Source organism: Bufo bufo, chromosome 4 (genome assembly GCF_905171765.1).
Source record: "Bufo bufo chromosome 4, aBufBuf1.1, whole genome shotgun sequence".
NCBI classification, from domain to species: Eukaryota; Metazoa; Chordata; class Amphibia; order Anura; family Bufonidae; genus Bufo; species Bufo bufo.
The window spans coordinates 600,661,012-600,682,810 of record NC_053392.1 but is presented as its reverse complement, the minus strand read 5'-3'; the positions used below and the strand labels follow the sequence as shown (position 1 = coordinate 600,682,810).

At 45.3% G+C, this 21,799-nt stretch overlaps 1 protein-coding gene across 1 annotated transcript in view; it reads left to right on the top strand.

The window, feature by feature from the left end:
• Positions 1-21,799, top strand: part of LOC120999334 (zinc finger protein 436-like) — a 580,871-nt gene that overhangs the window by 168,472 nt on the left and 390,600 nt on the right. The window lies entirely within an intron of this gene.

Below are 21,799 nucleotides of genomic sequence, written 5' to 3'. Positions count from 1 at the left end.
CGCGTACACACACACACAGTGGTGAGGGAAGTGACCACTGCGCTCCACCCTTACCCCTGGCCCTGCCTACTTGCCTCGCGAGTCCTAATGACAGGGGACAACTGGACGGCAATCCCTAACTTGGAATAAGTGCAGGGATGACAGACAGACAAACAACAGGACGTGAACGGACCGAGTCAATACCAGGAACGCTACAAAGTACAAATGGAGCAAGCAGAGAATTGTCAGGAGAAGCCGGGGTCATAATTACCAGGAGAGACGTGAAGTACCAAAGGAGTCAGCAGAGGATCGTCAGGAGGAGGCCGGGGTCAGAATACCAGGAGAGCAGCAAAGTACACAAGGAGCAGGCAGAGGATCATCAGGAATTCAGCAGGAGGTAAGTACGCCAGGAAAGACCAAATCACAGGTGGAACCTAAATTAACAGGCAACCTGTGACCAGAAGGCTGCCTGTATTTATAGTGGGGAGTGAGGGTCATGTGACGTGGCCAGCGTCACATGACCGACAGACCAACCAGTCGAGCACCGAGTGATCAGCTCGGCGCTCAAGGCAGACTTAGGAGCAGGGAGCCACCCAGCTAGTAAAGCCGCCCTGGGAACGAGGTCAAACACAGATCCCGCTCCCGAAGCTAAGCAGCAGGTCTGCGGCTAATGGGGGACCGAGTGCGCCTTCGGAACCCCGTTACACAGGGCCAATATTCTGGAACCTCTTCACAGGGCCAATATTCTGGAGCCTCTTCACAGGGCCAATATTCAGGGACTCCTTATGAGGGACAAGCAACTAACCAAGCTGGCCCCTCCCAATACTCAGCCCCTCCTTATCAGGGACCTTCAACGCCATCAAGGCAGTATGTAAATTTATAGCTATATGTTTATAAAAATAATTTTCTTTAAAAATAACAGAGTATATATTTTGAAATTGTGTGCAATAAAACACATTTTGTTTTTTACGTTTCTAATGTTGCAGATTTTATTTTATTGCGCATACACATACACATAACACAATATTTAGATATAAAATTTTTGTCCCTAACTAAAAAATGAAGATGCTAACTAAAGAATAACCATCCCGGTTCAGACAAAAATTGAAAAAAACAAATATCCATTAGGATCGGCTACTGGTGAAAAAATAATGATCCGATAGGGGACATAAAATAATCGGAGAATAAATCCCTCACTCTCAGTCCAGCATATCCCGATCGTCCAAGTAGTAACGCCTCTCCTCCTGATGGTGGACTGTAAACTTGTGCGTCTTCATCAGGTGTGGCCTCATAGATGCGTATATAGTTGTGCAGCACTACACACACCTTGATGACCACATTGACATTTTGTGGCGCAAGCTGGATGGCCGACTGGAAAACCCGCCATTTATTTGAGAAAATCCTGAAGGCACACTCCACATACCTTCTGGCTCTACTTAAACGAAAATTAAAATTCCGTCTCTTGCCATCCAAACCTCGTCGAGGGAAAGGACGCATAAGGTGGCTTGAAAGGGCAAATCCCTCATCCCCTACAACTACATAAGGCGCTGGTGGCCCAGTAGAGCCAGGAAGGTTGGCTGGCTGTGGTACGTCCAGTTGGTCGAACTGAAGCCACCGACCCATTCTGGAAGTTCTGATGATGCGAGCATCTGCAGAACTTCCATAGGACCCAATATCTGCAATTATAAACCTGTAGTTTGTGTCAGCCAAGGCCAACAAAACTACTGAGAAAAACTGCTTAGAATTATAGTATTGGGACCCTGAGTTCGGTGGCTTCTTAACCCGTATGTGCTTCCCGTCAAGGGCACCAATATAATTTAGGAATTGAGCCCTCTCAAGGAAGCCCTGGGATATATCTAGCCACTGCTGCCTGGTTGGATGCGGCAGCATAGGAAGCCTTCAATGTCGACCAAATGGCGGAACATGTAGCCCGTACCATGCCAGCAATTGTGGATGTCCCCATGCGAAAATCAAAATGGAAAGCCGAAAAAGAAGTTCCAGTCGCCAGATATCTAAAAAGGCAAAATAAACATTATTAATACTCTGCATAGCATTTATTTACAAATCAAGTACATTACTTGACCTTTAATGACAATGTGTATGTAAAGTATACATGAACCTAGCATATAATGGTACATTTGAAAGCCATAATTTAGATAGATTTAAAATCAGATAAAAGGCCAAACATTTAGTTGAAAATAGTTTGAGATGACGGGATGACGTAGACACGGTACGTCGCGCTCACCACCCTCCCCAGGGCTCGGCTACTTCGCTATCCTGATCCTCCTGGCGTCTCTGCGGTGGTTCCTGCCCCTATGCTCCTTATGGTCGCGGGGTATGTGCTCCTGTTTTAGCCGTTGACTCCTAGCCGTTGACTCCACTGCCTCTGACTGCTGAGTGCTCTCCTACCTTCTCCCGATCCTCCTGCTCTCCTCCCCTGTATCGCTGGGACTAATTCTCCTGTGATCGCTTTAACTGACAGGCGGCTGGACGGGCTGCTGGATTATACTTGCAAGCTCTGCCTGATCGCCGCTCTCGTCTGCTGCGTGGGTAGCGAACACTTGATTCTCAGCTCACCTGGGAGCCCTGTCTTACCTCCTCCGCATACCTGACCTCCTCCTCATGTCTCTAGTTTTTGTCGATCCTCCTCCCCTCTTTCCTTGTGCCGAAGTGACTAACCTTGCCATGACTGTGAGCGCTGCCTGATCCCCCTCCCCATATTCGACCTTCTCCTCGTGTCTCCAGCCTTTCCGGTCCTTCTCCTCTCCTCCCCTGTGCCGCGGTGGCCAACTATGCTGTGACCGATTCGACTGACGGCTGCTGGACGGGCTGTTGGATTCCACCTGGGAACTCTGCTTGGCTTTTGCTTTGTGGATCGGCGGCTCCGCTGTCGTCCTGGTTGGCGATACTGCTCTTCCTGTGGACTGACGGGGTATATTAAAGCTGGTGAGACTGTTCCTTTTTCTCCCTTTTTTTTGGCTTATTGTGTCACCATATGTCCTCTACCTTCAATACTAACCACTAACTAAAACTGCTTCAGCATTTTAGAACATTTTCAATCTATATGTTGTAAAGCTTACTGCTAGTACCCTCACTGTTGAAAAAGAAAAGTGAGGTGGCCTAAAAGCAAAATAAAAAGTAAATTATAAATACAAACATAAAAGGAACAAGCTATAAAAGCACAAAGTGAAAGAAAAGAAGGAAGAGGAAAAAGAAAGGAAAAAAAAAAAGAGGAGGAGAAGGGGGAGAGGAATATAAAGTAAGGGGAAGGAAAAAGAAAAAAAATTTATAAAGAAAAAGAAAAAAGAAGGGGCAAAGGAAAAAAAGAAAAGAAGGGGGAGAGAGAAAAAAGGAAAAAAAAAAAAAAGAAAAGAAGGGGGAGAGAGAAAAAAGGAAAAAAAAAAAAAAGAAAAAAAAAGGAAAAAAAGAAAAAAAGAGGGGAAAAGAGAAAGGAAAAAAAAACCAGGATCAAGGCATGGCTCCAAAAGCCAGTAGGCGCTCGGCTGACCTCTCTAGTCAGAAACCGGGCACAAAAACTTTTGAAACAACAAAAATAGATCAGTTCCTGAGGTCTCCAAGGGTTAACACGAGGGGCGGACAAAAGGACTTTGCCTCTAGAAAAAATGGTGACCCTGAGGTGACCGAGATAGAACCACAAAAAGCCTCTAGACAACCTGAAGAAGAAGAGGGTATAGTGGGAGAAGTTATGCCCAATGACAATTCCTCTCCGCTAGAAGAAATACTGCTAGCAGTTAAACAAAATGGGGATTTAATACAGGCTGTTACAACCCAACTTGGATTTATCCAGGTTGATGTGGGTCTGAAAAGAGATGATTTGTCGAAAATCCGAGACAGAGTTAATAATCTTGAGAGCTCTACGGCCTTGATACAGAACGAATCCCAAAAAACAAACTCTGAAGTCTCCACACTGAAATTAGAGTGTAACCTTCTGAAGAAAAAGGTGGCGGACCTTGAGGATAGATCGCGAAGATACAACGTGAGAATAATAGGGATCCCAGAGGGTGCTGAAGAGAAGAATCCCACTCAATTTATACAGAAGTTAATCTTTGAGAATTTCGGTAAGGACTCGTTCTACCCACTGTTTATGATAGAAAGAGCCCATCGGGTCCCAGGGGGTAAACCAATCCCAGGGAGACAACCTCGGACATTTCTTGTTAAGTTATTGGCCACAGGGGATAAAGATATGGTATTGAGAAGGGCAAGGGAATGCTCACCGGTTGTATATAATGGTAATAGATTGGCTTTTTTTCTGGATTTTTCAAAAGATATACAAGAAAAGAGACGCACATTTATGACGCTAAAAAAGAAGCTAAGAGAAAGGGATATCAAATACTCTCTTATGTTCCCAGCAAAATTGCGGATTATTTTTAATGATAAAATCCTATTTTTTGATACTCCAGATAAAGCCGCGGACTGGCTCGAACAAAATGATCTGTGACTTAATTGTTTCAGGATTTGGTGGGAACAATAACTGCTATGGGGGGTTTATATCCCCAATTGTCCTTTTCTCCGTTTCTTAATAGGGAGGGCCGAGTGTGGGGAGTGTGGGAGGGATGGTCATAGGAGAGAAATCTACTACAATACGTGGTGGATTACCTGTACGGGGGGGTGGAAGATGGGATGTGGTGCGTCCAACTTTTTTTTGTTTTGTTTTGTTTGTTGTTTTTGTCCCACCTAACCGCTTTTGATAATGACGACTAGAATCCTTGCCTGGAATATACGCGGATTGGCGGATAGAGGAAAAAGACAAGCGATTTTTGATTCGACACAGGTCCACCTACCAGCAATAGTATGTTTGTTAGAAACTCATCTTACTGAAGAGACCTCTAGGGTGGTCGGCAGGGGATGGGCCGCGCATACGTATCATTCTACTTTTTCCAGCCACTCTAGGAGGTGTTACTGTCTTGATACATAGACAGATTGATTTCGTCTGTGAGGCATCCTCTGTTGACCATCAGGGGAGATTTATTTTCCTATATTGTAGATTAAGGGGGAAGACATGTATTTTAGCTTTTGTCTATATTCCACCGCCATTTTCATTTTTGGTTCTTAATTCTTTGTTATTATTTATGGATAAATGGCCAGAGTGCCCAACAATGATTATTGGTGATTTCAACTGTGTCATTGATCCTCTGCGTGATAGGGTCTCTACGAGTGTCAGGGGAGATAGCCCGGTTCAGGGGTCTCCCCAGGCACGGTTTTGCTCTGAGGCGGGTTTTGAAGATGTGTGGGGACACCTAGGACAGGGGGAAAGGGCCTTTTCATGCTTTAGTAAAGCAGGTAAATCTATGTCTAGAATAGATCTTGCATTGATAAGTAGTAAATATGTGAAACTCGTAAAACGAATGAAATATGAAACAAGGTCAATTTCGGACCACTCACCGTTACTCCTCGAACTCTGTTTAACCCAGGAAAGACACATACAAAATCCCCCTTTTAGATTAAACCCTTACTGGTTAACAGTAATAAAGACACATGAAACAATCCAGAATGAAATTGGTCGATTTTGGGATAACAACTATGGCTCAGCAAATATCCAAATGGTATGGGATACCTTTAAGGCGTATATGAGGGGAATGATGGTCAGTAATATTGCGAACCTTAGAAAGGAGTATGGGAAAAAACAGAAAAATCTAGAAGAACTTGCATCACTGGCGACACAATCCTTTTATACGAATAAGACGGAGGAGAATAGAGAAAGTATGCAAATGGCCACACAAGTATACTCTAACTTTTTATTGGACAAGGCCCAACAGGGCCTTTTCTTTAAAGGGCAAAAATATTTTACAGAGTCAGGGCGACCTGGTAAACTTTGGCCAGAGTGATCTCAAGTCAACAATCCAAAAAATATATAGATAATGTTAGACTGGTTAATGGTAGGGTGGTTAGTTGACAGGGTCCTGTAGAGAAGGCCTTTGTGGACTATTTCTTGGATTTGTATAAAGCTGATTCGAAGATCACAGATGATAAGATGGATGCCTATCTTGATGACATTGCTTTTCCAACTATTACTGAGGCGCAAAAGAAAGCACTTGAATTGGATGTTTCAATCCAGGAACTTAAGGGAGCTATTAAATTATGTTCGGCCAATTCCACCCCTGGCTCAGATGGACTCCCATACGAATTCTACAGTAAATATGGGGACTTTATTTTCCCCAGACTGCTGGAGGTCTTTTCTGATTCAGTGGAGGATGGGAAGTTACCAGATTCAATGTTGGAAGCCGTAATAACATTAATTCCAAAAAAAGGCAAAGATCCCGTAGATCTAGAATCATATAGACCAATCTCACTGCTTAATGCAGATGTAAAGCTCCTTGCGAGGATTTTTGCCACAAGGCTTTCTAGGGTTGTTTCCTCCATTGTCCATCCGGATCAGAATGGCTTTATTCAGAACAAGGGCACGCACCATAATCTTCATCGGCTCTTTGCTAATATTCAGGCCCCCGGGGGGACCGCTCGCTCCATCCTGTCACTGGATGCCTCTAAGGCCTTTGACAGGGTGGAGTGGCGATTCCTCTGGAAGGTTCTGGTAAGGATGGGCTTTGGGGAAAGATTCATAGGCATTCTAAAGTTACTGTACAGATTCCCCAAGGCAAAATTGAGTCTCAATGGGATCCTGACAACTAGTTTTGATTTAAATAGAGGGACGTGTCAGGGTTGCCCACTATCCCCATTGTTATTTGATATTTATATTGAACCTCTTGCGTTGGCCATTAGGCAAGATGATCAAGTTAAGGGATTTGGTACGCTAGGAGTGCAGGACCGTATTTCCCTATACGCGGATGATGTTCTCTTTTTTATAGACCATACGGAAACAGCTCTCCCCAGAATTATTCAAATGGTTAAATCATTTGGTGATGTGTCCAGTTTTCTTATAAACTGGTCTAAGACCAGTTTGATGCCAATAGACCCCCTACCACAGAAAGAGGTTCTTGTGACACAGTTGGACATCGTTGACTCTTTTCAGTATTTGGGTTTAATTATATCACCCAGGGTTGAAAATTTTCTACAACTCAATTTGATCCCCATGGTGAAAAAGATTAGAGCTAAAATAGGGATCTGGTTGAGACTTCCCCTGTCTAGAGCTGACCGAGTTTCATTGGTCAAAATGGTGATATTACCACAATTTCTTTATGTGCTTAGGAATACACCTATCTGGATACAAGATAAATACTTCAAACTTATGGAAAGAATAATTAATTATTTAATATGGGGAAGAAAACGAGTGCGAATAAAGTTAGAATATTTGTATAAATCACTGGAGTGCGGGGGTTTAAATCTCCCTTACTTTAAAGGCTATTTTATTGCTACTCAGCTATTGATGTGCAATGAATCAGAAAACAGTGCACTTTTAGGGAAAATAGTGGGTAGCCACGCTCATAGTAATATATTCACTCTTCTGGAATCCGGGTTATTGAGGAGCTATGAGCGGGGCTATAAAGAGACTATAAAATTACTCCTGAAAGTGTGGGCTACTACTAGGACATGGTTGAAGGTAAAGGGCACACTTACATTCACGCCTCTTTGGCATAATCTGCACCTACAAAGGTTAGACGATATTGCAGCTGACACATTCTGGCAAAAGAATAAAATTTTGTATATTTCACAGGTAATTAAGAATAGAGAGATTAAGCCATTTATAGAGATATCACATAATATAGAAAATTTTTCATGGTTTAGATATTTTCAATTGCGTTCAGCATTATCCAGTCTGGACGATAAATTGGTGTTGGATATAGATAGCTCATCCTTCTTGAATGATTGGGTAGGGGGGACACTGCCTAGATTGAAGATTTCAAATATATATAAGTTATTACTTAAGGCACGATTTAGTGATACACAATCACCAGGACAAAGAGCGTGGGAGATGGATTGTCCGAACATACAAGTAGAAGGGTGGGAGAATATTTTTGGGAATCTAGGTTTACTATCCCAGAACTTTAACCATGTTCTAGTACATTTTAATATTTGTCACAGATTATATGTTACCCCTTTATGGATGAATAAATGTGGGCTAAGAGATACCTCTAATTGCCCTAAATGTGACACCTCAGGTGCGGACTATCTTCATATGATCTGGACCTGCCCAGAACTTGGAACTTATAAAATACTGGAATAGCATTAACAACTTTATCCGCTACAAATTAAAAATACGAATTCCTCTCGAACCACAAGTGTTTGTGCTTAATGATCTTTCCAAAATAAATAACCATAAGTATCAAAAGATTTTCCTAGGTAGAATACTGATGTTGGCCAGAGTTTTGGTCAGTCGGACCTGGTTTGCTCGATATATTCCAGAGATAAATACATGGATAAACCTAATTAACAAGGTAAAAAATTATGAGAAAATTATGCATAAACAGAGGGAAGCTGAGGAGAAGTGGACTAAGATATGGGGCGGTTGGAGGATTTGATTAGTTTGGATAATTATTTCCCTTCTTTTTTTTTTTTTTTTCTTGATGCACCACAGGTACGGGGAGGGGGGTGGGTATGGGGATAAGGGGAAAGGAAAATGAAAAATTCTTTTTTGTACTGTAATTTGCTTTTATATATCAAGTAATAAAGATAATTAATTCAAAAAATAGAAAATAGTTTGAGATAATTAACATATTCACACAGGTGGAAGTGTCCTCATCATTACAAGCTTCATTTGAATACTTAATCCCTGTGGAACAGGATTCTGGTGTGAATATTTTAAGCACCCATACTTTAGGAATACAAATAAAACTTTTAAAATACATGTCCAACGTTTTACCATACTTATGCTGTAAAAAATAACAATTAAACATACATATGACTTTGACCAAACTACCATGTATTTGAAAACAGTGGGTCCTATAAGTATTATATAGAATTTTTTTTGACTCACCTCAATGTAATAATAAGACGTTCCTCTGGGGATACACTCCTCCGCATATTGGTGTCCTGGAAAGTTAAGGTAGGCCTCAACTCCCCCAACAGTAGATCAAATGTTGACACCGACATGCGGCAATAACTGAAAAACTTTTGAGGGTGCGCCCAGAGTTTAGAGTACAATCCTACAAATACACCTTTGCTGGCCCGCTGCGAAACGATAGGATGTACCCACATACGCTTCTGCCGCGGTTCATCCTCTATCATTTCGGGCTGATCTCCAAAACAGCGGGAGAGCAGCCAGTGCTGGTCAGTGGATGAAATGGAGAAAGTGGACATCCTGTCAAGGAAAATCTACTATCAAATACACACACACCAACCACACGACAAACAACCATCCACAAAATGGAGCTGCCCATGAATAAAATGCATGATGGGGGTTTATATATTAGTTTGCTGTCACAGGTGAATGTAGTGGAGGCATCAGTTTTTTTTTCACGCGCAGGAAAAACGCTTGTCACACGCGCGGGAAAAACGCACGAATGCGACGCAATCGCAGACAAAATAAACACCAATCGCAAGCAAAATCGCATGATTTTCCCTGAACGCACCCTTAACGCATCCGGACAAAAAACATGACGCCCGTGTGAAAGAGGCCTTAAGCAAACAACAACCATAACCAGTGAAACGAGGAACAACAAACCATTATTAAAACCATTACATAACTACACAGCTTCTGACGGTTTGGTTACAGATTTAACTAATGAAGCATACTCAGCAGCCTTACTAGACTCAATGCTTTTTCCCAACGTGTCCTTTGTGGATGGGGGGCAAGGGATGCTAGCTTTCTTGAAGTACCTGAACAAAATGAACATTCGTGCCAATATTTGCATGTAGAAGGCCTTCAACACTGAGTGTGAGAGTGAGAAACTTGCAGCGAGCACTGAGGCAATATGAGATTAAGCCAAAGTCCAACATCCTTCAAACCCCAGCACAAAGAAGGGTACATGGCTAATTTCTGACGAAAATCTTCATTATAATAAAACCACCCAAGACCAGGAAAATTCTTATGACCCTCCAGGACAATGTCCAGGACAATGTCCAGGTGTTGAAATAAGCCTGTATAAAATTCTGCATGAAGTTCACCTAATACACTAGCAATGTTGCAAAGGGCTTGAAGCCAATTATAAAAGGATCTCTGAATGGGACGACGACGGCCCTCGTCCAATTTATCCTCCTTTTTATTCAGCTTCTGAACAAAATCCTTAGAAGGAGGCAAAAGGGACAACTAATCAACAAATTCATTATTACAATTTTTTTTTCACAGAAGCGGATAAATGGAAAGCTAAAGGAAAAACAGCACAAATCATAGCTTCTTTATAACACAACTCTGGTACACCTTTTGCCCTGGCCAGCAAAAGCAACCAGGGAGGGGGTGAACTAACCCCCGCAACAACCTTATCCCCCTCTCCCACCACCGGGAGCCAAGCCAAGGAAACATTAGCACTATCAGAAACTTCAGCATAAGAAGAAGAAGGAGGGGGAGGGTGAAGGGTAAGGAGAAGAAAAATACGCAGACTGAACAGCCTGCAAAAGTTGAAACAGAAAAAGTATTAACACATCAGCAGCTGTAAACTCACCTGGCCGCACTGAAGAAGGATGTCCAGGAGTCACCAACGGTGTGGCAGTCGCACCAGAAGAAGGAGATAGCACACTGCCCGAAGGAGGAGGCGCAGAAGAATGTCTGGCAACTCCAGAAGGAGAATCCACAACTGCAGGAGGAAGAACTACTGCCTCAGGGCCCAAGAGAACCGAAGGACCAGGCTGGAGGATGCAGAAGGCAGGCAATCTACCGAAGGATGGTAGATGGAGCTATGTGGGTGAGCTAGGTGGAGCTGGGTGTGGCCTCTTGGCTCCTATAGTACTGGTATTTGGAGCCTGAGGTCAGAGTTGACTTCAGCTTCTGGTGGGGCTGGAGTTATGCTGCCATTCTGGACCTTTCCATCTGTCCAGCTTGAGGGCCAGCTTGTTGAACATAGTTTGTCTTCCCATTCTATCCTTCTTGTTCCCCTACCTTACCTGTTTGGTAGTTTGGTGTGGGTTTATGTTGAGGGTGTCGTGTTTCGTCTTGTTGTTGTTACATGTCTGGTCAGTTGATGTTTTATGTCCGGCATACAGTTGCAAGAAAAAGTATGTGAACCCTTTGGAATGATATGGATTTCTGCACAAATTGGTCATAAAATGTGATCTGATATTCATCTAAGTCACAACAATAGACAATCACAATCTGCTTAAACTAATAACACACAAAGAATTAAATGTTACCATGTTTTTATTGAACACACCATGTAAACATTCACAGTGCAGGTGTAAAAAGTATGTGAACCCCTAGACTAATGACATCTCCAAGAGCTAATTGGAGTGAGGTGTCAGCCAACTGGAGTCCAATCAATGAGATGAGATAGGAGGTGTTGGTTACAGCTGCCCTGCCCTATAAAAAAACACACACCAGTTCTGGGTTTGCTTTTCACAAGAAGCATTGCCTGATGTGAATGATGCCTCGCACAAAAGAGCTCTCAGAAGACCTACGATTAAGAAGCTGGAAAGGGTTATAAAAGTATCTCCAAAAGCCTTGCTGTTCATCAGTCCATGGTAAGACACATTATCTATAAATGGACAAAGTTCAGCACTGCTGCTACTCTCCCTAGGAGTGGCCGTCCTGTAAAGATGACTGCAAGAGCACAGCGCAGACTACTTAATGAGGTGAAGAAGAATCCTAGAGTGTCAGTTAAAGACTTACAAAAGTCTCTGTCATATGCAAACATCCCTGTTAGCGAATGTACGATACGTAAAACACTAAACAAGAATGGATTTCATGGGAGGATACCACAGAGGAAGCCACTTCTGTCCCAAAAAAAACATTGCTGCACGTTTACAGTTTGCACAAGAACACCTGGATGTTCCACAGCAGTACTGGAAAAATATTCTGTGGACAGATGAAACCAAAGTTGAGTTGTTTGGAAGAAACACACAACACTATGTGTGGAGAAAAAGAGGCACAGCACACCAACATCAAAACCTCATCCCAACTGTGAAGTATGGTGGTGGGGGCATCATGGTTTGGGGCTGCTTTGCTGCGTCAGGGACTAGACGGATTGCTATCATCGAAGGAAAAATGAATTCCCAAGTTTATCAAGACATTTTGCAGGTGAACTTAAGGCCATCTGTCCACCAGCTGAAGCTCAACAGAAGATCGGTGTTGCAACAGGACAACGACCCAAAGCATAGAAGTAAATCAACAACAAAATGGCTTAAACAGAAGAAAATACACCTTCTGGAGTGGCCCAGTCAGAGTCCTGACCTCAACCCGATTGAGATGCTGTGGCATGACCTCAAGAAAGCGATTCACACCAGACATGCCAAGAATATTGCTCAACTGAAACAGTTCTGTAAAGAGGAATGGTCAAGAATTACTCCTGACCGTTGTGCACGTCTGATCTGCAACTACAGGAAACATTTGGTTGAAGTTATTGCTGCCAAAGGAGGTTCAACCAGTTATTAAATCCAAGGGTTCACATACTTTTTCCACCTACACTGTGAATGTTTACATGGTGTGTTCAATAAAAACATGGTAACATTTAATTCTTTGTGTGTTATTAGTTTAAGCAGACTGATTGTCTATTGTTGTGACTTAGATGAAGATCAGATCACTTTTTATGACCAATTTGTGCAAAAATCCATATCATTCCAAAAGGTTCACATACTTTTTCTTGCAACTGTATATGCAAGGCGTTACCCTGGGTGTTGAACCTCCGGAAAGGGGTCCCTGGGGTTCAGTTAAGCAGTGCTGTCTGGGTCCGCCATGCATCTTGCCGCATGGTGGGCCAGGTAGTTACTACTGCTCCTGTGTTTGTACTGAGTCCTGATATGTGTGTTTGGGCTTCAGTGCTTTTCACAGGATCCAGTGATTGTGGTGCGGACGACTCGTTCCTTTTGTTGTTCTGGGCAGGTAAGTGACGTTGTGGTCTGTTGTCATTCTGCCACAGGACACTTACCTGTCGAGTTTGTCCTCTGTTTACTGTCTGCTCCTCTCCTTGCTGTTAGGCCTGCAGAGACTCCTGCTTTTCTGTGTTGTGGATGAACAGGTTGTCTCTTATTCCTGACCAGTATCCCAGGGATCGATAGGGTCAGTAGGGCCCAGGTTCCTGTGTATAAGGCCACCTACTATCTGGGTCTGCTCATACGGTTAGGAGTCAGGGCCAGGATTAGGGTGGCATTAGGAGATGACCTGCTCCCTTTTCCTGGTGTTCAGGTCTAGTTGCTTTCCTTTCTTCCCCGACATTGTACGGTGATGGGTTTCCCCCACTCTCCACGGTGACATGTACACAGTTACACAAAGTATGGAACAGTTTGCAAGTCTGTTTTCTGGAACTTAAAGAGACACGCAATAAAATGTCCTTCACTTTCCACAAACACCCTGAAGGCACTGCTACTGACAACTGACTTTGGAAATAATGCAGTATCGGCGCCACTAACAGATTTGGGCCATATCTGTTATGTGCATCTAAATATGCACAAATATGCAAACTACTATGAGTTTATTCCGCCCCGCCCCCCCCCCCCACACACACAATTGCACTGTCTGGAGATGCCCTGACACGGATTTCAGACTAGTATTTCACGTCTTCACACAGATTTCACATGCTACCCTCTGTATTGTAAGATATATGTTGCGCACTTGTATTGCTATTTTTCACAAACAAAAAACATTCTGTCTGAAGATGTCCTGACATGCATTTTTGACTAGGATTTCATGTTTTCGCTCAGAGATTTAAAACTAACCCTCTGTATTGTAAGACACACATTGCAAATGTATATTGCTATTTTCCCACACAAAAAAATAAAAATAAAATCAGCTGTCTGGAGATGCCCTAATACAGAATTAGGACTGGTATTTCAGGTGTTTTTTCATTTAGATTTCAAAAGCCATCTATCCTCTGGATGGTGAAACACATATTGTACAGTTTTGACCTTATTCACCCCAACAAAAAACACAGTATTTCTGTTCTGTTTTTGAGTATCTACAGCAGCTGCAGCTGTGCTAGGAGGAACACCCAGCCTCAGGACCTCGCTTTTCTCTCCATGACTGAAAACTTTCCCTGCCTTTCCCTATTCTACACAATTCTTCTTCTTTGTAATTCTAGCCTTTCCCTTTACTCTCCCTGACAGTAGAATACAAGCTTGACTTATTTCTAACTTTCCCTGACTCCCTAAGATGGTTTTCCTGGCAGACACTGTAAGACCCAACCACCCTGATTCACAGCACAGAATGGCGTTCTGCTAGGACACCTCCCTGACCGCTGCAGCATTCATTGGCTCATACCAATCAGGGCAAGGCTCCCCCTTCCCCCACTTCCTCTCAGGGTCATGTGAGCACCCTCCTTCTTCTTCCTCCCGAGTGATTTTTCCCACCGACATATGAGTAAAATGCGATTTTACTGGATTTTTCCAAAGCGAACCTTGAAAAGCGTCGGGATCGTCTGGCGGACAAAATGTAATCTCAGGTTGATGGCGAGAAGCACGGTGGCTCAGTGGTTTGCACTGGTGTCTTGCAGCGCTGGGGTCCTAGGTTCCAATCCAACCAAGGACAACATCTGCATGGAGTTTGTATGTTCTCCCCATGTTTGTGTTTGGGTGCTCCGATTTCCTCCCATGCTCCAAAGACATACTGATAGGGAACTTGAATTGTGAGCCTCAGAGGGAACATCTTGATCCTAAAGTCTGTAAAGCGCTGAGGAATATGTTGGCGCTTTATAAGTGAGGAAACTTAATAAATGAACACGGAGAAGGCATTAGTTATTACACCTCGCCAGCTATTACACCTCTCTGGGAAAAATTCTGAGGGAAGTAGGTGAGACTTCCCCACCAGATCTCGCTCTTTTCTTACAGCACAGGAAGAGACAGCTGCTGCTGGGTGTCTGTCCCTTCTCTAGAACAAATACCATTTACAGATCACAGACTCCTGCAGACTGTGCTTTACCTCTTCCAACAGCAGAGCCTAGAGCCTGACTCCTCCCACAGAGGATCACATGGTCATGACATCATCACAGGTCCTTTACCTCCTCCAACAGCACAGCCTAGAGCCTGACTCCTCCCACACAGGATCACATGGTCATGACATCATCACAGGTCCTTTACCTCCTCCAACAGCACAGCCTAGAGCCTGACTCCTCCCACACATGATCACATGGTCATGATATCATCACAGGTCCTTTACCTCTTCTAGGAGCACAGCCTAGAGCCTGACTCCTCCCACACAGGATCACATGGTCATGACTTCATCACAGGTCCTTTACCTCCTCCAACAGCACAGCCTAGAGCCTAACTCCTCCCACACAGGATCACATGGTCATGACATCATCACAGGTCCTTTACCTCTAGGAGCACAGTCTGAAGCATGACTCCTCCCACACTAGATCACATGGTCATGATATCATCACAGGTCTTTTACCTCTTCCAGCAGCACAACCTGGAGCATGACTCCTCCCACACAGGATCACATGGTCATGACATCATTACAGGTCCTTTACCACTTCCAGCAGCACAACCGGGAGCCTGACTCCTCCCACACAGAATCACATGATCATGACATCATCACAGGTCCTTTACCTCTTCCAGCAGCACAACCGGGAGCCTGACTCCTCCCATATAGGAACACATGATCATGATGGTTCAGGTTTAGGTCACCTGGTGAGGTAATGTGACTCTGAGATCGGTGGTGATAAGTGAGGTTCAGGTAAGTGTCCTGTGTGTTGGGCAGCGGGACGTCCTCTCCGTGTTCTGTGCGGTCTCCTGTGCGGGTCAGGATTAGGGACAGGTTTACAGTCAGGGAGGTTTTGAGGAGAACATTAGTTTCTAGAACAACTTGGGGGCGGGGCTCCATCCTCTCAGAAGCCCATACATTCTAGGTGGGTACATGTTGTGTCCAGCAGGGCAGGTAGGTGTGTAGTCACCGCCATTGTCTGTCAGGATTCCTGGGGCAGAGGGGTTATTAACCCCTTCTCCACCAGCTCTCTGCTGTAGCGTTGCCTCCTGGTCACTATTCATATCAGGGGTTAAAGGGGTTCTCCGAGCGCAGACCTCCTGGGAGTGTTACCTCTATGCTGTACAGTGTTATAGGGTCATATGTGACTGATTATCTGCTTGTAATCTGCAACAGAAGAAAACGCAGAAAAGCTACAGATTAGAGGCAGATTTCATTCTCTGCACCGGACGGGGTTAAATCCGCAGCGGAAATCATCATCCTGCAGATTTATAATCCGCTTGTTTTTTGCCACGTGTGACTGAGAATTACTAAAAGCTCATTCCCTTTGCTGGTTCTGTACAACGCTGCAGATTTACCGCACAGAAATCCGCAAAGCAAATCTGCAGCTGACCGGTCACGTGTGAACCCCGCCTTATACTGCACTGCAGCCGTTCTCTATGTGCTATATGGCGGAATTATTTCTGTACTGTGCGATGGATGCAGCTGAAGGTTTCTTATTCATTAGTTTCTTATTATCATAATTTGTATTTTTTGTGTTTTAATGAATTATGAGAACTTTTCCCAGTAATAAAATAAATTGCACTGAGCGGTCCTGAGGGGAAATCAGCTGAACGCGGTATGACCACAGAAATGACTGGCACACAAGTGGGCATAGGAGTAGGATTTAACGGGTTAAGTAACTTTGGACCACTGATCTCACACTGCCAGCATGCATGTTCATATTGTAGGAAGGCGCAAGGGTCCGTCATTGACGGAAGGTACGTGTCACCGAAGTTCCTGGCCTCGGTGAGATAGGAACCGGTTATTTTGTGTGTCAGCCGCAGCTAGTGCTCGCTGACACAGTTTTTTCTTAGTGTGGCTGAAAAGCTGATCCGGGCCGGTTCTTATTGGGAGCAGCCAAAGAGCAGGGTGGGTGGCTGTTCCCCACGTCCAGGCCAGGTTTTGGGCTGGGGTTTAAAAACCCAGCCAGCAGCTCAGCTGGATGTGGAAGGAACCTCCAGGTGATAGTGGAGCTCTGTGGTTTGGGAGCTGAGGAGTACCGCCATACTACAAGGCTGAGAGCTGCAAGCGGGAAGCCAGGCGCCCTAAAGCCTGCTGTGGACTTTTGCTATGTGAATTAACACCAGGGCCCTGCCTAGTATTGTGTTTTTTTCCTGCCTTTTTTTTTTTGTGTGAATAAACACTGACTTTTGTTTATCAACCGTGTTCTTGCCTCTGTATTGCGTCCGCTTACCCTGCCTACCAGAGCAAATCCCTACAATTGGTGGCTGCAGCTGACCAGTCACGTGTCCACGTCAGGGGGAACCCATGGACACAAACTATGGCTTCTGTCAATCGTTATATGCCAGGAAACTGTGTGCAGTGGGTGCTCCGGAGTCTCTGAACCACCTGTGCCAGGTTGAGGTGGGAGACACTCCAGCGGAGGCTCTGTTGGACTCAGGAAGTCTGGTGACCCTGATAAGGGCTTCCCTGGTACGCTCCACTGAGTACACCAGCCGTAAGGTCGGAGTCATGTGTATCCATGGGGACTTAAAAGACTACCCTACTGCTATGGTGTCTCTGTCTACGGTTTCCGGCAGTTGGATCCACGAGATGGCTGTTGCAACCCACCTCCACTAAGAACTTATAGTAGGGAGAGACTTTCCGGGTTTCACAGCACTGTGGCCTGTTCCGAGAGTGACTGATACGCGGGAGACAGATGTAACCCTAGCAGAGTGGCCCGGCTCAGGGGGGAGACCAGAACCCTGGGAACTTGAGTCCGAAGGTCCAGCAGTAGGGGTGACCGCCACTTCGGTGGAAGAGGAGGAGACAACCCCGCTGAGTGTAATGGTGGGAGACATGGAGGACTTGCCGCCGGGGCCTGAGCTGGCAGACCTCAATGTCTCCGGGGATAATTTTTGTACCGCGCAACATCGGGATCCAACCTTGTCCCGAGCCTGGGAAAATGTACTAATAATTGATGGTGAACCACAACAACCAGGGGCAGAGTCTGTGTTCCCCCGTTTTGTGGTCCATCAGGATATGTTGTATCGGGTAAATCAGCTGCAAGGTGAATCCATTGAACAGTTGGTGGTGCCCCAGGCTTATCGCAAACTCGTGTTAGAGTTACCCCACCAGCATGTTCTCGGGGGTCATCTGGGAATGAAGAAAACACAGGACCGGATACTACAACGGTTTTACTGGCCCAGTGTGTTTAAAGAGCTGGACGAGTTCTGTAAGTCTTGCCCGACCTGCCAGGCAACTAGCCCCCAGCACCTTTTTCGCAGTCCCTTGGTACCCCTCCCGATCATCGAGGTACCGTTTGAGTGAATCGCTATGGACCTGGTAGGTCCTGTCCCGAAGTCCGCTAGGGGACACCAACACATTTTGGTTGTCCTTGATTACGCTACTCTGTACCCGGAGGCAGTCCCACTGCGACATACATCGGCGAAACTTATAGCTAAAAAGCTAATGGAGATGTTCTCCCGAGTGGGGCTACCTAAAGATGTCCTGACTGACCAGGGGACTCCTTTTATGTCCAAGGTCATGAGGGAACTCTGCAAGTTGCTGCATATTAAACAGTTACGGACGCCCGTGTACCATCCACAAACGGATGGACTGGTTGAAAGGTTTAACAAAACTCTAAAAATTATGTTAAAAAGGGTGGTGACCAAAGATGGAAAGGATTGGGACCTTCTTCTGCCTTATCTCATGTTCGCAGTGCGAGAGGTGCCCCAGTTCTCTACTGGGTTCTCGCCCTTCGAATTTCTATATGGCAGACATCCACGTGGCTTGTTGGACATGGCCAAAGAGGCGTGGGAACAACAACCCACTCGGCATAAAAGCGTCCTGGAATATGTTACCAAGATGTAACAGCGGATAGAGACCGTTTTGCCTCTTGTCAGGGAACATATGGAGGCCGCTCAGCGAGCCCAGAGTCGGATATATAATCGGTAGGCTCTGGTCTGGAACTTTAACCCGGGTGATCGGGTTTTGGTTCTGGTGCCGACAGTGGACAGTAAGTTCTTAGCCAGGTGGCAGGGGCCCTACGAGGTACGTGAAAAAATTGGAGGTAAATTACAAGGTACACCAGCCGGGGAGGCGAAAGCCAGAGCAGATTTACCATGTTAATTTGCTAAAACCTTGGAAGGATAGGGAAACCTGTACGGAAGACAGTCCGTGACCGGGCTTTCTTGGACAAGAGATTTCGGCTCCTATGTCTGATGCAAGGGAAGCGGTTGCCACAATGAAAATTGCTGACAGCCTCTCCTCTAAACAGGCTCAGGAGACCAGGGAGTTCGTTAGTCGGAACACAGATGTGTTCATGGACCTCCCTGGATGCACTTCCGTAATCCAACATGACATTGTCACTGAGCCTCAGGCAAAAATCCGGTTAAAGCCATACCGAGTACCTGAGGCTCGGCGAAAAGCCATCTCGAAAGAAGTGCAACTCATGTTGCGGCTGAATGTCATTGAGGAGTCTAAAAGTGAGTGGGCCAGTCCTACAGTCTTAATTCCCAAGCCAGACGGGACGTTACGGTTTTGTAACGATTTTCGGAAATTAAACGAAATATCAAAGTTTGATGCATATCCAATGCCTTGGGTGGATGAACTAATTGAGAAATTTGGTCAAGCCAGGTATTTTTTTGTTTTGGACCTCACCAAAGGGAACTGGCAGGTTCCCTTGGCAGAGGCTGTCAAAGAGAAAACTGCCTACATTACACCAGAGGGGCTTTACCAGTATAAGGTGTTACCCTTTGGCCTGCATGGCACCCCTGCCACTTTCCAACGTCTAATGGATATTGTACTTCGTCCACATCGGCGGTACGCCTCGGCTTACCTGGACGATTTTATCATTCACAGTACCGACTGGGAAAGTCACCTGCTCAAAGTACAGGCCGTAGTGGACTCCCTTCGAAAGGAGGGACTAACAGCTAACCCAAAGAAATGTGCGATAGGGTTAGAGGAGACTAAATACCTTGGGTATGTCATTGGGCGCGGAGTCATTATCAAGTGAGCAAAATAAAGGCGATACGGAATTGGCCCCGACTTGCCACCTCTAGACAAGTAAAGTCATTCCTGGGAATGGTGAGCTATTACATGAGGTTTGTCCCCTATTTTGCCACTTTAGCGGCTCCGTTGACAGGGCTCTTAAAGAGACAGAAGTCCGTGATAGTCCGCTGGAATGACCAGGTGGAAGAGGCTTTCTCTGCTTTGAAGTCGGCCCTGTGTGGGTCCCCGGTTTTGGTGACGCCTGACTTCAAGAGGAAATTTGTGGTACAGACTGATGCCTCTGAAGTGGGCCTCGGTGCGGTGCTGTCTCAGGAAGTCAACGGGGAGGAGCATCCCATTGTCTTCCTCACCCGTAAGCTCACTCCAGCGGAGACCTGGTACAGTATAGTGGAGAGAGAGAGTGCCTGGCCATCAAGTGGGCACTCGAGTCTCTCCGCTATTATCTGTTGGCGAGGAAGTTCCGTCTGGTGACCGATCACTCCCCTCTCAAGTGGAGGAGCCAGGCCAAAGAGAGGAATGTTCAGGTCACCAGGTGGTTCTTATCGCTGCAAAACTTTAAGTTCACAGTAGAACACAGGGCAGGCCGGTTACAGGGAAACGCAGATGCCCTGTCCCGAGTACACTGTCTGGCGTGTGTTCACCCCCTCAGGGTTGAACAAAGGGGGGAGGTAAGTAGGAAGGTGCAAGGGTCCGTCATTGACGGAAGGTACGTGTCACCGAAGTTCCTGGCCTCGGTGAGATAGGAACCGGTTATTTTGTGTGTCAGCCACAGCTAGTGCTCGCTGACACTGTTTTTTCTTAGTGTGGCTGAAAAGCTGATCCAGGCCGGTTCTTATTGGGAGCAGCCAAAGAGCAGGGTGGGTGGCTGTTCCCCACGTCCAGGCCAGGTTTTGGGCTGGGGCTTAAAAACCCAGCCAGCAGCTCAGCTGGGTGTGGAAGGAACCTCCAGGTGATAGTGAAGCTCTGTGGTTTGGGAGCTGAGGAGTACCGCCATACTACAAGGCTGAGAGCTGCAAGCTGGAATCCAGGCGCCCTAAAGCCTGCTGTGGACTGCCAGGTGACGTGTTTTTTCCTGCCTTTTTTTTGTGTGAATAAACACTGACTTTTGTTTATCAACCATGATTTTGCCTCTGTATTGCATCCGCTTACCCTGCCTACCAGAGCAAATCCCTACAATATGTACCCGCGTTTTAACATATGCAAATGAGCCTCTGGGAGCAACGGGGGTGTTGCCATTACACCAAGAGGCTCCTTTTTTTGCATCTGCCACAACCTTTCTACTTTCATTGATAGGACCAGGTGTGATGATGTTTTCACTGCCTGGTTCTGTAAGAGTGCAGAGGGTGCAGCAGTTGTAGAGAGAGCAGAGCTTTTAGGTGTAATGGCAACACCCCCGTCGCTCCTAGAGGCTCATTTGCATATATTAAAACTTCATTTTTCTCAGCAATGCGGGCATATTCGAACCTGGGACCAACACAGGTCAGCCTGTGTCACAGGTACAAAACTGCTGACAGATGCTCTTTTATTCTTTAAATTCCAACTGATAGGACTGGGGCAGTCTGAGCTCTAGATCTATGAAGTGATCTACCAGATTACAGCTTTATACAGGGATTACCCCTGTGACCTGTAAATGACTATAGTGGTGATATGAAGGTGTGACATGCTTTGACCTGAAACATGGAGGAACTACCATAATACACTTTATTATCTCCTCCAGTGTTTCCTCTTCTCATCTCCAGTAATTGTATTTTACATGGGGTTTTCTATAATTTTACATCGGTTCTTCTTCTTTCCATTCAGGTTCCTACAATATCGGATCCGCTCAGCGTATATCTCCTATACAAGATCATTCTCCTGATTGACCCTTCATTCAAGGATGGATAGGGATGGGGACAAGATGGCAGAGAG